This window comes from Passer montanus, unplaced genomic scaffold, assembly GCF_014805655.1.
Source record: "Passer montanus isolate IOZ18808 unplaced genomic scaffold, ASM1480565v1 scaffold6, whole genome shotgun sequence".
In the NCBI taxonomy this organism is placed as follows: Eukaryota; Metazoa; Chordata; class Aves; order Passeriformes; family Passeridae; genus Passer; species Passer montanus.
Genome location: NW_024371037.1, coordinates 12,799,900 through 12,815,181, shown reverse-complemented (window position 1 = coordinate 12,815,181; position 15,282 = coordinate 12,799,900). Strand labels below are relative to the sequence as shown.

General features: G+C 38.5%; 1 protein-coding gene across 1 annotated transcript in view; it reads right to left on the bottom strand.

Annotated features, from left to right (window-relative positions):
• CNTN1 (contactin 1) overlaps positions 1–14,818 on the bottom strand; it is a 153,247-nt gene extending 138,429 nt beyond the window's left edge. Inside the window, exon 1 of the mRNA XM_039726944.1 lies at positions 14,777–14,818. The gene's annotated coding sequence lies outside the window, so the exon portion shown is untranslated. The remainder of the gene's footprint in view (positions 1–14,776) is intronic.
• Positions 14,819–15,282: the final 464 nt, after the last annotated feature.

Genomic DNA, 15,282 nt, shown 5'->3' with positions numbered 1-15,282 from the left:
TTTGTTTCATTATGTTAGTTATGTTTCTCACAAAATGTTAGTTATATTTCTCACAAAATGTTAGTTATGTTTATCTGCTATCTCCATAAAAACAAGCTGAGATATCAATGAACACCTCTGTGGCTTTAAAAGGAAACATACAAGACTTTAGTTGTCATGACATTAAGACCAGACAACAAACCCATCAGAGAAACTAGAGAAAAACGTGTCTCCTACAAGTCTCTCTGTAGTTCTGCAATGTGTCTGGCAAGTACCTAGAGTGCTCATCATAAAATAATTCCTCAAAAACACATCTAGACATAGGGCAGTACAAGTAGTTGTAACACTGCTCTCTGACTGCCTTTGCCCTTCTTACCAAACCAGCTCACTTTTCTAGGTTTTCCTTTAAAGATTAAGACTCCAACCATTTTTAAGGAAAAAAAACCCTGAACAACAAAATGCCACACACCAAACAAAAGCCCAACTAAAACCTAGTTGCATCTCCAGCTTTTCTGGTTCTCAATTTCTTGCCCACTTCTGTCTCTGTGTGGTACTACAACAGATGACATTAACTTAACATGTGACTCCAGGCAGTCACATTCTCTATGCCCTTTCCAGCTTGCCTTTCACCACAGTATTAAGCTTCTCTTGGACATCAAACATCCCCAGACTGGGAGCACTGCTGGCATGGAAAGCCAAGGTGTAGGACTTGTGATCATAACTTTGGCACCCAAGCCTTGGACTTTATCAGAATCTACTGCTAGGAGAAAGAGCAGCAGCTTCCCATCATCCAACTGGATGAGGAAAATATGAGCTCTCCTGGCTGCTGACATCCAGAAGTTTCCTTGCAATTATTCTAGGCTTATTAAAATAAAAGTTAAAGAAGACTCTTAAATACTGTTCCATGCCAGCAAAATGAGAACCTGCCCTGAACTGCTTCAGCATTCAAAACTGCTACTGACAGCAATGCACACTTGCAGTGAAGACTCCACCCTGCATGTTTATCACAATGGAGAGTCAAGAACCAATGATGCATAAACCAGCAAGAAAAATCTAGTGTGTTAGTGCTACCACTTCTCTGTTCACCTCAATGAGCTGTAGAGAAATGCTCACTGAAAAGTAGGAGCAGCTTGTCAAAATGACCCAGCCTTGGTTTTGTTACTATGTAAAGTCATTTTTATTTTCAAATTCTCCTTGTCACTGACACAAAGACCTAGAACCAAGATTCATTTGAAGGTTCCTAACTTCTCTGCTGCTTTTCTTCCTAGATTTAAAGAAAGAGTTTTACCTTTTAAAAGTCAACTCAGACTGCTTAGACTTTCTTGCTTTCCTTAACAGGGAGAATTTGAGACTTATTATCTACTCCCATGTGATCCAAACAGTCCACCTCCAAGTCACAAAGAATTCATTTTGACCAGAAATAGAAATAATTATCAGTAAGCAAGAAAGTAAATAAATTGCAGTAAGATTGCTAAGGTACATTTATAAACTATTGGAATCAATGCTCTAATTCCTATATGCAGTTAGAGTCACAGGGGAATTTACACAGTAATACTATTCATTAATAATTATTGCTATAATTCCCTTATTATGATGATCAAGGAAGCTTTAATTTGGAAGATGTAACAATCATCTGGGCCCCAATCCAGCAAAGCACTTTAAAATGTTGACTTTCATAATAAAAATAACCAACTGGATTTAAACAGGACTGACATGCTTAAGATAATCTTGGCTTTGTTAAGCCGATAATGGGAAAATCAAGTAGAAACATTATAAAAGTAGTCCATGAAATCCTGCCAGAATTTTCCTCAATATTACACCATTATTATACATTCTCCAAGGAGCTGCTTTTTGCTAGGAGGCTAGCAAGTAAAATGAAGAACTTATATAGAAACTAATTTAGAAGAAAAAGATCCATTATGGAGCCAAGGACTTTTAAAACAAACATACAGCAGAGAGCCAGAGGATCACAAGATCCATATCTGGTACTTAAGATTTAAGTGTCTGACCTGAAGCCAAACTCTGAACGAGATCTTCCACATCTGATTTTGAAATGTTTTTTTCTTTACTCACATTCTCCAATAAGCAGTTGCAAAAGCTCCTTCAGAAACAAAGACTTGGGGTAGGTAACTGGTGTTGAGTTGCAATTTATGGAAGAAAAAAAAGAAATACTGGAACAGATTTTATTTAACATCTTGTTGACATGTGGACTGGGTAGGAGCTGATCACAGTAGTTATGAACAAACTGCCAAGCCACTGCAAGCTTTCTGGAGAATAGATCAAGACTGGCCCTGGGGAGAAAGACTTAGGAATGTTTTTGGACAAAAAGCTCAATATAACCCAGTAATGCATACCTGCAGCTCAGAAAGTTAAACATATCCTGGGCTGCATCAGAAACAGGCATGATAGGCCACATGAGGTGATTCCACCCCTCTACTCTGCTCTCTTAAGACCCCATCTGGAGCACTGTGTCCACTTATGGGGTCCCCAGCACAAAAAGGACATGGACCTGTTGGAAGGAGTCCAAAGGTGGGCCATGAAATTGATTACAGGGCTGGAGCCCCTCTCCTACAAAGACAGGCTGCAAGAGTTGGGGCTGTTAAGCCTGGAAAAGAGAAGACTGGGGAGACCTTATAGTGCCTTCCAGCATCTAAAGGTACTTACCAGAAAGCAAGGGGACTTTTCACAAGGGCATGTAGTGACAGAAGAAGGGAGAATGGTCTTTAATTGAAGGAGGATAGGTTTAGAGTGGAGACTAGGAAGAAATAATTTACTGTGAGGGTGTGAGACACTGACACAGGTTGCCCAGAGAAATTGGACAGAGAAAACACATCCCATCCCTGGAAGTGTTCAGTGTCAGATTATACGAGGCTCTGAGTAATTTGCTCTAGTGGAAAGTACCCCTGCTGAAGGAAGAGGAGTTGGAACTGCATGATCTTTAAAGTCCCCCCACAAACCATTTTGTGATTCTATGATGGGATCCAACCCCTTTTATCTTACTTGATGCAGAATGCCTGCCTCTAAGGCTGTGAGCTTGTCACAGCATGTTAAGACTGTCCAAAGCTACCTATGCATCTGCTTAAAAGAAGCGGTGCACCTCTTCAGAGTCCCCTATGGAAATACATACTTTTTTGACCAAAGATCTTCAGTACACTAAATGTTTACAAAACACTAGTCATAGTGTTCAGCCTTAAATTTAGACAAGACTTTTCAGAAGCACAGACCTTTTATTTTTTTTCCACCAACCAGGAAAACAGTAGTGGTCAAGGAAGAGTATCTCTGAATTTCTATAATAAAATTTCATCTGCATTTAGCTGCAGCAGAATGAATTCTGAAGAACCTGAATAAATTGTCAGGAGTTTTTGAGAATAACAAACAACTTGCTGCCTTTTTAATTCTACAACATTTGATCGTGCTCTCCTTTTACTTTTTTCTTTTGCTCTTATTTCAGACCAGTTGTATTCTCTGGTTATATATTTAAACTTTAATTTTATGTATAGAGTCCAGTGAATTCATCAGCAATATCGGATAGTAAAACCCCTGCCTACACCTCTTGGCTCTTGCCCTATGCTAGACAGAGATTTCTCCTAAATTGATTTAGCATAATTTGGAATGAAACACAATGACAAGTTCCACATAAAATCACATTTCAAATGCTCTGTCCACATTCCAGACAATTTTATAATGTAGCCTACCAAATTTTAAGTGCAGGTTCATACCTCTCTTCTCCCTGAGTAGCTAGTGACCAGTAGGTTCTACCCCAGTGTCCAGCATTTGGAGACACCCATCTCCCATCCATCCACTTCCCACTATATAACACGCATCTTCAATTAGCCCTCACACCTACCTTTACACTTAGATTATTGATGTTCCTAAAGTAACATCGATGGGTTTCAAACATTACATACTTAGAACCTTTAATTTCAAATCATACCACCTCCCTCAGTCCTACCCAGAGCATAAAAACCAACCAGAACAAAAGGATATCATATCAAGGAGGTAGGAAACTAGGAGAAGATGTAAAGGCCATTTTAAGGTCTACATGTTGCATAATGTTTCAACTCTATTAAATATAGCTCAGTACCAGAAAATGTGATTACATATATAATTAACTGTACTAAAACAAATTATATTTGAGTTGCTGAAAATACAGTGCACTGCTAGTGGAACATAAGTGGATTGCCTGACTCATTCAGGCTGAAGGTTAATCCTAGAGGCTCCAGAAACCAAATGGAAGTAAAGCAAAAAAAACCCCACACCACCAGTGAAGGACATTTCACTAATTATATGCACTTCTGTACAGCTCCCAGACTTGACATAAATGCTTCACAAAGAAAAACAGGCTGACAGCCTAGACTATGAAGTTTATGTGTATGCCATGTACTCAGCTATCTGCAAGCAGCAGCAGGTGACCTGTTCCCAGGACAGGCAGAGCCCAGTACCTGATGTGGTTGTTGCCCTATGAGTTTACCTAACAGTTCTTCCCACATCTGCACTGATGGCACAAATATATTAAACATTTGAATGTACCATGGCATTACTTAGGATGCCTCATACAAAAAAAAACTATATTCCCTATTTTATGAGTGTGTTGACATTATATGCCATGCTCCAGCTATGTCCTAATTTGAGATGATAACACCACTTTGGTGCCTTTTCTCCTCCCCCTCCTCTCGAGGTGCATCACTTTCCTAACATACCAAGGCTGGAAAGAAGCCAGGCTGTATTTAAGGAGATCCTCTATATTAAAGGTCTGACAGGTGAGAACTGTTGAAGTATGCATATGTCCCAAGATCAGGATTTCAGAGGATACCATAGATGGCATAAATGCTGCATGTATCCAAAGTTTAGCTTGATCTACTCCAACATCCTAAGAACAGCAACTAGGAGCCTAAAGAGAAAAGTGTTTGCATTTCCTCAATGAACGCCTTTGTCCTTAACCTTTTCTAAGCTTATGCCCTTAAACACAAAGAAATGTATTTCTCTTAGCACCTATCAGAACTATCAATAATCTTTGGCTGTTCTTTGGAATTTTGTTAACCTCTTTAGAGATAATATACTGTCTTGATAACATCAATACATAATTTAGCAAAACAGGTTTCCTTTTACTAGTTTTTAAATACTCTTGAAATAATTTGATTACTATGTCACTTTATTAATACTATTTGAAAAAATAGGTGGAACTTTATATACAGATAAAAAAGATGGTCAGCTTCTGTTGATCTAATATGCAGATGGTCAACTTCTGTTGATTTAATAGTTCTCCAATCACACCTTCACTGGAAGTTTCTCATCTGCAAAATGAGCTGTCCTAAGCAATTATTTTGCAAAATAGTTCACCTGTGCATCAAAACATTTCTGTAAAATTTCTACCTATTCATATTTTTGAAGGTATTGTCTAACCTTTTCCAGATGCTTTTAAGCCTTTTGTGCTGACAGATCATTTACCTTTGGTTTTGATCCTGGGTCCCCTTCTTTGCACTATTTCTGCACATATCATTCAAAGCATTCCTATTCTTATTAAGGCCGATCTCCTCTAGGTGCAATACTAGTTTTTCTGTGTCCCTTGTCTTACCACAAGCTCTCTGATGAGCTGTCTGGCACACTAGTGACTCAAGGCAGACAAGGGCAGGTCAGTGGTAGTCGCATCTCCCCACTCTGGGAATCTACATCTGACTGTCAGTTAGCTGTCAAATTTAACAAACTTTACAGCACTTAAAGGTTTTTTCTTCACTTAGCCTGGGTAAGGTGCATTAGTTGATTTCCTTCTCTTCCTTCTGGCTTGATGCCAAAGGCCATTCTAGCTTTTATAAAAGTAAAACTTCTGAACTAATGTTGTGCTTTGTTTTTAAAAATTATTCATAAGACTCAAATCCTTTTGTCACAGTACAGTAAAAGTAAATATATTGATACTAGCAAAAATGAGAACATAAATAATTACTAGCTCTCAAAATAACACCATTGGTAAAGTATTTAAATTAATTGCAACTCCATACAGAAGTCTATGTTTTTTAATGGTCTTCTGGAGAGACATTTAACAAGAACTAATATTAATTTGTTGAAAGACCAGACAAAAGTATTTCTGAAGCAGTACTTCAGACAGCTGAGCTGTATCTCAGACTACTGCCAGAGAACAACACCAAAAAAAGTTCACAGCTAATAATTATAAAGATAAAATATAAAGCAAAATAGCTTTAGCTGCATTAAGCATAAATGTACATAGACTCAATTTTCCACTTGTTCTCATCTCTGAGGCATCTTATGGTGCATGTTGGTGAATTCAGCTAATTACTTACTTGAAAACTGAAACATGAACAGTGAAATTAAAAAAAAAGTAATCATTTGTTCTGCGGTCAACAGACGTAATGAAACAAGATTTCCTACAAACTGAAGTCCTACTTCTCTCATGCTTCTTAAATAAAATAATTTCAGTTTCTTTCCCAGCACATGTACTTCCTGACATCTCCTCTGTGCAGGAGACACCACCTGCTATGCTTAGCCCAGAGTACGTACATGCTGATTGCTGCCAAAGAAATATGTAACAGCTTTCCACTCAGAAGGGCAGCGATTTGGGTTTTTTCCTCTTTACTGAGCCATGGACACCATGAAACTTGCAAGAACTTAATTCTTTTCAAGGCTTGCAGAAAATGTCCCTCCTATTAGCAGGAGCTGGTATAGCAGGTCAAAACATGATGTAGAGGACTGACAGGCAGAAAATGGTTGCACAAACCTTATTTCCTTAGGAGATACTAAAATGTTATACCAAATTAAAGTTCCATTACATTAGCAGTGCTGGCAGCACAAGCTCTATGAAATTTCATCAGCTTATTAAATTTCAGTTATGTAACATAACTGTCATAATATCATTAAATATACATTAAAAGTATATCCTAAAATGTTTATTATTTTATATGTACTCTGGACATACACTATAATTCATATATATATGTCCTTATGTGAAGTAAGTGAAGTATTTGAATTGTATTCTATTTTTTTAAGCTGTAGGTTCCCATCAAAATAGAAACCAATCTAACTGGGTGATGAGATACTCTGATCCTTGCACACCTCGGAGGCTGAGCAGCTGGAATACATAGTGACAGTGGTTGGTACCACAGCCCCAGGGCTGTGCCTAAACCAGGCAGAGCAAGGAGCTGGGGCAATTCACGCGCCAGTTCCAAGAGCTGTTCTGTTAGCTACTCACTCATGAGTCTTCACAGCTTCTACTTCTTGCTTAATTTTTATAATGAATATAAAGAAGCTTTAGTTTTACTCTGTATTGAAAGTAAAGGTCAAAGAGGATTAATATCTTGCCCACTCTACTGCTGTCTTTTCCATGCCTGTCCAAGTGTGGACTGGCTTCCACCAGAATCTCAAGTCTCTGAAATTCTGCTCCTTAAGACCCAGAGCTGCTTCAGTATTTCCTTCTTACAACCTACATGACTGTTCATTCTCTTCTTAGTTACACCCCTGTGAAACAACTAATCCAGGTCGGTTTGAGCACTTTGGACAAATAACACTCCTTGTTTGCTTCAGGTGGTTTCCATTCAGAGAAAGCCTCTGAAAAAACCCTCTGACACCTCCTGGTTTCTGCACTTCTCATGAGGAATTTCCAGGTTCCTCTTCCCATCCCTACTCTGTGAAGCCAGGCAGTGTTGCTGGCAACCAGCTAATTGTTTCACCTGTAAAAACATCCACAGTCTGATTGCTCCTGTCATGATTTCCCAGATGCAGTTTGGCTATTACATGCAAATGCCTCTTATGAAATGACTATAAAAAGCTAAATGAAAGCCTCCTGTCAAAACAGAGATTGTGATAAAGATGCTGCTCGCAGAACCAACACCAAATTTACACAGACATATTCCCAGCCTGCACAAACATCACTCACTTTGAAAAGTACTGTTTTTCATTTTCTATAAAACAAGGGGAAGAGAGATGAGAAATGCACAGGTTGCATCTCCCACCTTAAATATGATCTTCAAGACAATTTCTAAGAATTGGTTATCAGGAGGCAAGTAACTGACAGCAAGTTAATGTAGCTCAGGAATGTACTCTAATAACTCACATGTGGTCTACTGAAGCACCTAATTTAATACTTGAGCTTCCTAAACAATAGGCCTGAAATATCAACATCATAAATTTCATTCTTCCAGGACTACTCCACACAAGAATGTGACCAGTTGGCTCAGTATTGCTCAACTGAATTTCACTGCAAAAGCCAATAATGGGCATTTTGTAGAGTCATGTTGCAGGCACAAAAATGCACACCCACACAGCCCAAACTGGAACATACCTAAGATATGCATGCAGCCAAACCAGTGAGAAGGGCTCAACAGCTTAAGCAAGGGGGAGACTTCAATCATGAGCCACAGCTTTCACCTCAGTTTGAACTTCAAAATATCAATCAAACAGAAATAAGGCTGACTTTCCTTATGCACCATGAAATGAAACATAGACCATTGTTCTTGGTTTCTATTACTGTTTAATTTAAATTCTTTATTAACTCCAGTGCATGTTGTGGCTATAAAAGAACATTTTAGTTTAGAAGAATATTTTCATGTTCAACAGAAGAAGGAATATCTTCAAGATGCAATCAAGTCTGTGGCCATAAAGCAATGTGTGGGCCATTTTTGCTTATCCCTGGGCAGACCTGGTAGAGAGATGGTAACTGATGAATTTGTCACCTTCAGTGCTCCACACCTGTAATTTTTTATGGAAGAAAATTACTCACAGATTATTGCATTAGGTAGTTTTTTGCTATGGTTATGAACAGGCTAATAGGAATCTGTGAGGGATAGATGGGGTTAAAGACACCATTACTTTCAGTCTTCTTTGCCTTCTTTAGGCAAGACAAAGTGAAGAGAATAATAGCTGGTGGGAGTTTAGTGGCCTAAAACTCTTTTCTAATGTCAGATAGTTGAGGACTGGATTTCACTGGAAGCAATTATTCCAGAAGAATTGACACAGTAACAGAAATAGAAAACTGAGCTAAGAAAAATGGGGTAAAATGGAAACGAAGAGAAGGAAACAAAAATTCTCACCAGAAAAATAAAGATAGGAAGCACTTGGGCCATCTAGGTAAGTTTGTACACCTCAGCAGCATACATATATCACCTTGCACGATTTCATACTTTGAATACCTATTTTTGACAGAGCTCTAGAAACAAACTCAACTTTCAAAATAAAGTTATCCCTTGTAAGAACAAGTCCCTGCAGACCACCACCCCTCTTGTTTCTGCACAGATCACCTCTATCAGTATTTTTTTGGCAAAGCAGATTTCCTTTGCCACTACTCAGATGAAAAATGCGACTGTCTCTCCAGAAGCACTCTGCAGTGATGCAGACTCTGTGATGGCAGACTCAAGTCTATCAAGAACATCAGACAATCCACCCAACACCAGTATCACCTCCAGCTGTGGAAGCCACTTTTCTGATCCATTATCTACTCTACCCTATAGCTCATCTCCTGGGAGAAGAGCCCACCTGGCTGCTGCCAAAACAGACTCACTGCTTTCCCATCAGCTCCCCACGCAGCTCTTCTCACCAGAACAGCACAGAGTAGACAGCAGATGGTCTCTCTCCTCTCCACATCTGATGCACACCCAAAAGCTGAACTCTTCACACCATTATTTCAACTACTATATTTTCTGTGTTACTTCAGCAGTACCACAGTGAGTAATAATCTAATTTGCAGAAGAAATTGCTTAAATCTTTATGTTGTTTTGGCATTTTCAATGCTCTGCATTTCAAGGGAGATGCTGATGAGTTTTGGAGAAACTTTCAAAGGTTAAAACAATAGCCAGGATACACTCTGTATTAATCAAATATTTCAAAGAAGATTGAGATTCTCTGAAGCTTATTCTGTGGCAGCAATCAAATATCCCATCCTAATGTATCCATAGGAGTGACTAAAACAGGTATCATCTAGGAAAGAACAATCCCATTTCAACCTCTCTAGTTTGTGTGTATGGACACGTAGGTGTATGCAGATGACATTAAAAAGAGATAAGGAACTATTAGGAGCACTGCTGTTTAAGTTACCATGATGCAGAATTAGCAGGTCAGATGTCAGCAATTTGTTATACCTCATCTGCAAAATCAGGTATGCACTACTCAGTCATTTATAAATCATGTAAGAATCAGATTGTTGTCCAGCTCTCAGTTACAAAGGACTATGCTTCTGCGATTTTCTTTCAATTTTAGAATGGTATTATTTTGAAGAATAAGCATGAAATCTTATCTTTAAAATGGAGAGCTATATCTCAAAAGGCTCTCAAGTAAACACAGCCAGGACCTGGAAACCAGCTGAAGGTACACTTTAAATCATCCTTGAAGTGATAAACAGGAGAAAATATATAATACGTAAACATTCTTAGAATGGATAAGCAATTTCTGCTTTTGTATTTGGTATAATTAGGACAGTACATGATATTAGTGAAGTCATTACTAGTATTTTGCATTTAGTCCTTGAATCAACACGTTAAAAGAACATTTAAGGCCAAGTGAAAAGTTTCTATTTAGTCTCAGTTGTCAAACTTGCATCAGGCAGGACCTAAAGAACTTTAACCTATTGGGTTATTCAAAAGAAAGCTAAGATGAAATTGTATATTCCACAAATACCAGCAGACAAGAACAGATTTCATACTATCTGCAGTGGTTTTGGCAGCCTATTGTTTAAAAGTCTGTTATGTTAACATTAATCCGTGATCTCTCCATTTGCTTTAGTGACTAAGCATTTTTAATAATGCAACTATCAACAAATGGAATATCTTACAGAGACATCTTTAAAAAGGAACCACATGCATTTCAAATTAATATCTGTATCGAGGAAAGTTTCTGTAGTCCGCAATTATCTATTGCTCTTGGGTCTTAAAATCTACAAGTAAGAACTGCTTTGCATAATTATTGGACGGTCCAGTAAGCACTATTTTGCAGTCTTTGTCTCTTAACAATGAAAAACACACACTGTTCTTGATACAAAGTGAAAAGTCACATATCAAATATGTCAGAATCCTGCAAGGCCATTTGGCACACTATTTTCATCCATATGAATCACTTTTTATTTACTTGTGAAAACTGGCAGCACATAAAAGGGCATTAATGTTTCGCCTTGATTCAAATAGATTTCACCATACCCGTAATCTAAGAAGTGCCTGACACAGATGCTTCCTTCCTCAAGGACAGGAGGTGGTGCTTCCTTCCTCAAGGATAGAAGGTGGTGTTTGACCCCAGCATAAATTCCAGAGGTTGGTTAGACAAGTATCTGGATAATCTTCCTCCCACCAGCTCAGCCTAGGGAGAGCAGTGTTGACATATGAACAAAGGAGATGTTTTGAGCATCTGCAAGTATTCTGCTCCTAATCTACAACAAATTATGTTATTTATAGAAACAGAGCTTCTTCTGAGCAAACTATTTTCTTCTGCAAATGAAGGGCTTGTGGGTTATTTTGGGAACTTGTATACTATCTCTGTTACATAAGTTACTGTGTTTCCTCCAAGGCTATGGGATTTTGTGATCCACTCTAGCAAAGACTTGTCTGGACACCCCCAGGTATAAGTATTCATGCCTGACACTCAGCATTTGCTGTTGGTCTGATAATGATTGTACTCGCTGCTTTGCAAGAGCTAGATGTGTGCTTCCGTACTGTACTGCCAAAGTCAAAGGATTTTGCTACCAGTGGCAGTAGCACTCAGGAGGTGCCTTTCAGTAACATACCAGTCACATTTTAAACCCAAGCAGGGTGGAAAAATAGGCATGTTAAGAAACTGCAGAAACTACATTTAAGTATGCATGTAGTAAATACAAACTTTTAAAAAATTAAATGTTGAAGGCACACAGTCCTGCCTAGTTCACAAGAAAAATAGTCAAAGACACAAATTTCAACAAATACAGTTGATTCAGGCAATCTTAGCTGGACATACTTCATATTTTTACAGTCGCTAGTGTGTCAAATACCTGAGTAAATTATAATCCTAAACAAAGTTTTCTCAACAGAAAAATGGTACAATAAATTACCTGGCTTGTTGCAATGTATCAGTGTATCAATCAATAACTCAATTTCCGCAAATCTGCAGGAGTTTTTGTAAGATACTGCTGTGCACACTGCTACTGAAAAAAAACAATCTGTTGGTTTTCTTTTAAACACAAATCTCAAAAGCACAATTAACTGCATTGTTGGGAAAACTGGTGCATATCCAAAACGGCACACAGGTGAAGATCTTTTATCAAGAAGACACAGCTAGACATTTACATTTCTGCCAGTCTGCTCCACAAGAGGAGCAGGCCACTCAGTACAAGGATAAGAATGTGGAGCAGCAGAAGCCAAGGCAGTTGAGTAATTAGTCTCTCTTGAAAGTAATGATTGCACTCTGTACTGGCTGGCACAAGCTCTTGAACAACAATCTACTATGTAGAAAACAGATTGGCCTTTATACTTCGCTTAGGCCTTTACCAAGAGCATCTTATAACACTTCAATAATTTGAAAATAATGCCTCCAATATAAAAGGCAGATTCATGGTTCTAGAAATTAATGTATAATAAGCAGAATCTAGCCTTTGAAGGCATATTCAGGGAAAGCCTTATTGGACCTGTTTCTGGTCATTAAAAATATCCACAAGGAATTCAGCAAGACTGTTGACAAGTATTTAGTCTGAAGTAACAGTTATAACTAGACAAATCTTTCATGCTGAGAGGCATTGTAATGAGGAAAAGACTCCACTGCATCAAAGTGTTGAATGCCTGGATATTTAATTAGCTCATAGCATACCTCAAAGAGATTTCTAGATGAGATGCTACAGCTTATGCAATAATTAACAAACCAGCATTACTTCTGTTGAATACCTGAAGAATTATATACTGGCCTCTCAACCTTCTCTTCAAATACACGAGAGCCATCGTGCTTAGTCTTATCATAGAACCACATCTCTGAGTCAGACACCAAGAGAGGGACACAACAGGCACTTCGTGCCACCTTCCTGCAGCCTTGGCCTCAGTACTGAGTTCTGCCAGAGAGTGCTCCTGTGTGGCAGCTCAACATCCCTCCCAGACCTGAACAAAACATGAATGACTGGCAGATCCTACAAACACTGGCTAATCCCATAAGGTCAGAGAGCAATAGGTAGGCCGCAGTGTTCCATTTCAGCTGCACTGCCCTACCCCCAGCCTCTGTCATTTTACATGACAGGCACTGTCTGAAGATGGTGATCAGAGCTTAGCACATGACCTGCTCCCTCTCTGCATTCCAGGAGCTCAGGAGAGAGCTGTGCAGGACACCAGTGGCTCACTCCCAGCTGCTTCCTTCCCTGGGGAAAAGCACTGAATTACATTACACCTGACCTGCATCTCAGTACAGCTGCACAGATCCACAGCACTACCTGATGAGCTTGCAGACAGGTGCCCTCTCCAAGCAGAGATTAAGCAATGCTCTCTCCCACTGCAGGGAAGTGCACACTCCTGCACTTATACCTTCCACACCTCTGTAAGGATCTTTGTTCTTCATTTTCTCAGGGAAAGAATAAAAAAAATATTCATCTTTACTGATGACATAAATTAGAAACAGCAGGAGATTGTGGCCATTTTGAATGAAGACAAAAAGCATCAGGTATATCCAGCTGCTCCTGGGATCATGAGCTCATTTATACAGGAAAAAAAGAAACAGTTCTTGAATAAGAGAGCAACAGCATGTGCCATGGCAGTTATGGGCTCATTGGTAAGAAAAGTATAACAAATACTTGGAAAATTGAGTGTGAGAAACAATGCAACAAGAGCAATAAACTCTCAAACACAAAAGGAGTGTGTGAACAATTTCATGGATCTCATCTGAAACAGGGAGCAGGTTTCAGGAATGAAAGACCTGTCTCACAAATACCTGTCCCACAGAAAAAATGATGTCCTTGTAAGCACAGAGGGCAGAAGCCCTGTAACATCTACTTGCAGTAGTGTGCATGTGCTGCAAGTTTGAGAAACGCTAATGGCTCCAACAGATCTGGCTGATAAGAAGTTTCATTTTTATGTGAATAGTACTAAAGGCCTAATCACAGCTGTGTAAGGATGGGAACTAATACAGTGAGGCATGATATCATACTCATAATCCAAATAGAAAAGCATAGCCAAGCTTCCAGAATTCCGATCGGACAACTGGAATCACAAATAACTATTAATAAGCTGCACTTACATATTTGTTAGTGAAGAAACCAGTTTTATAAAACATAAATAAAAACAGCTTAACAGATGAGTTAGCTCTCTCCAGAAAGTATATCATAAATCAAGGTCCAAAAACTGAAATAATTGCTAAAATGTATACCATTTCATTAGCATTGAACAGTCATGTCATACTATACAACACATATTAATGAACCAGCATACACTCCACACACTGTCATATATACAAGAAGTCATGTCTTAGTACTTTGGAAATAGACAAATGATCCAGAGAAATATTTGACTCTATAAGAATGAATTAAACAGTAAAATAAGATTTTTGGGCTGTTTGTCAGACAAGTTAGTTAAGGCTGACTAAAAACTTAAGTCTGATCTACACCATTTGTTTGGCAAGTTACACTTAACTGAAGCAGTATATGAAACAAATGCAAGGAGGAATGTCACATAAATACCCCAAACCACAATCAATTTGAAGAATTACTGTCATTTGCTTATATTACACAGACCCCTTGTGTCCAGTCTTACAAAAGCGTTCAACAAAAGAGCTTGTCAATAGATCAGTCAAAGGTACCAAGGTTCAGCCTCTCAGATTACTTTAAAATGGGATGCAAGACCTGAAAAAAATAAAAGTCACCAACCTCTAATAAGGTAGACTTTCACTGCAGATCCAGAGCCAGTATCTAGAAAGGAATAAAAACAAGGTTCACTTGTTTGCTCAATCCTCAGTTTTCCAGTTACCAGTTGTCAGAATTTATTATGCATATTTTCATGACATTGTCATACCATCAGCTTCTCTCAAATATTTCCAGCATTTATAAATACGTGGGTTTCCAGTTAGTCACTTTTTTATATAAAAATAGGACATACCCATAACATTCTACTAAAATTAGAAACACAGTAAACCTGTGTGGTTTTATCTTTCCTGATTACTTCACAACAAGCTATTACAGACTTCCTTTACAAACTGGCTTGGGTGAAGATTTTTCACCCAAGCTACTTTTTCAAGTTATTAACTCCTGATCAGAAACACTTGATCCTAGAGCTCTCTCCTCAAGTATATTACACTGAGATACCTGCTCAGACACATATTAACACAAAACTCCTTTCTCTAACACAATTCTTCCCTCTGTGGTATCTCTTCTGA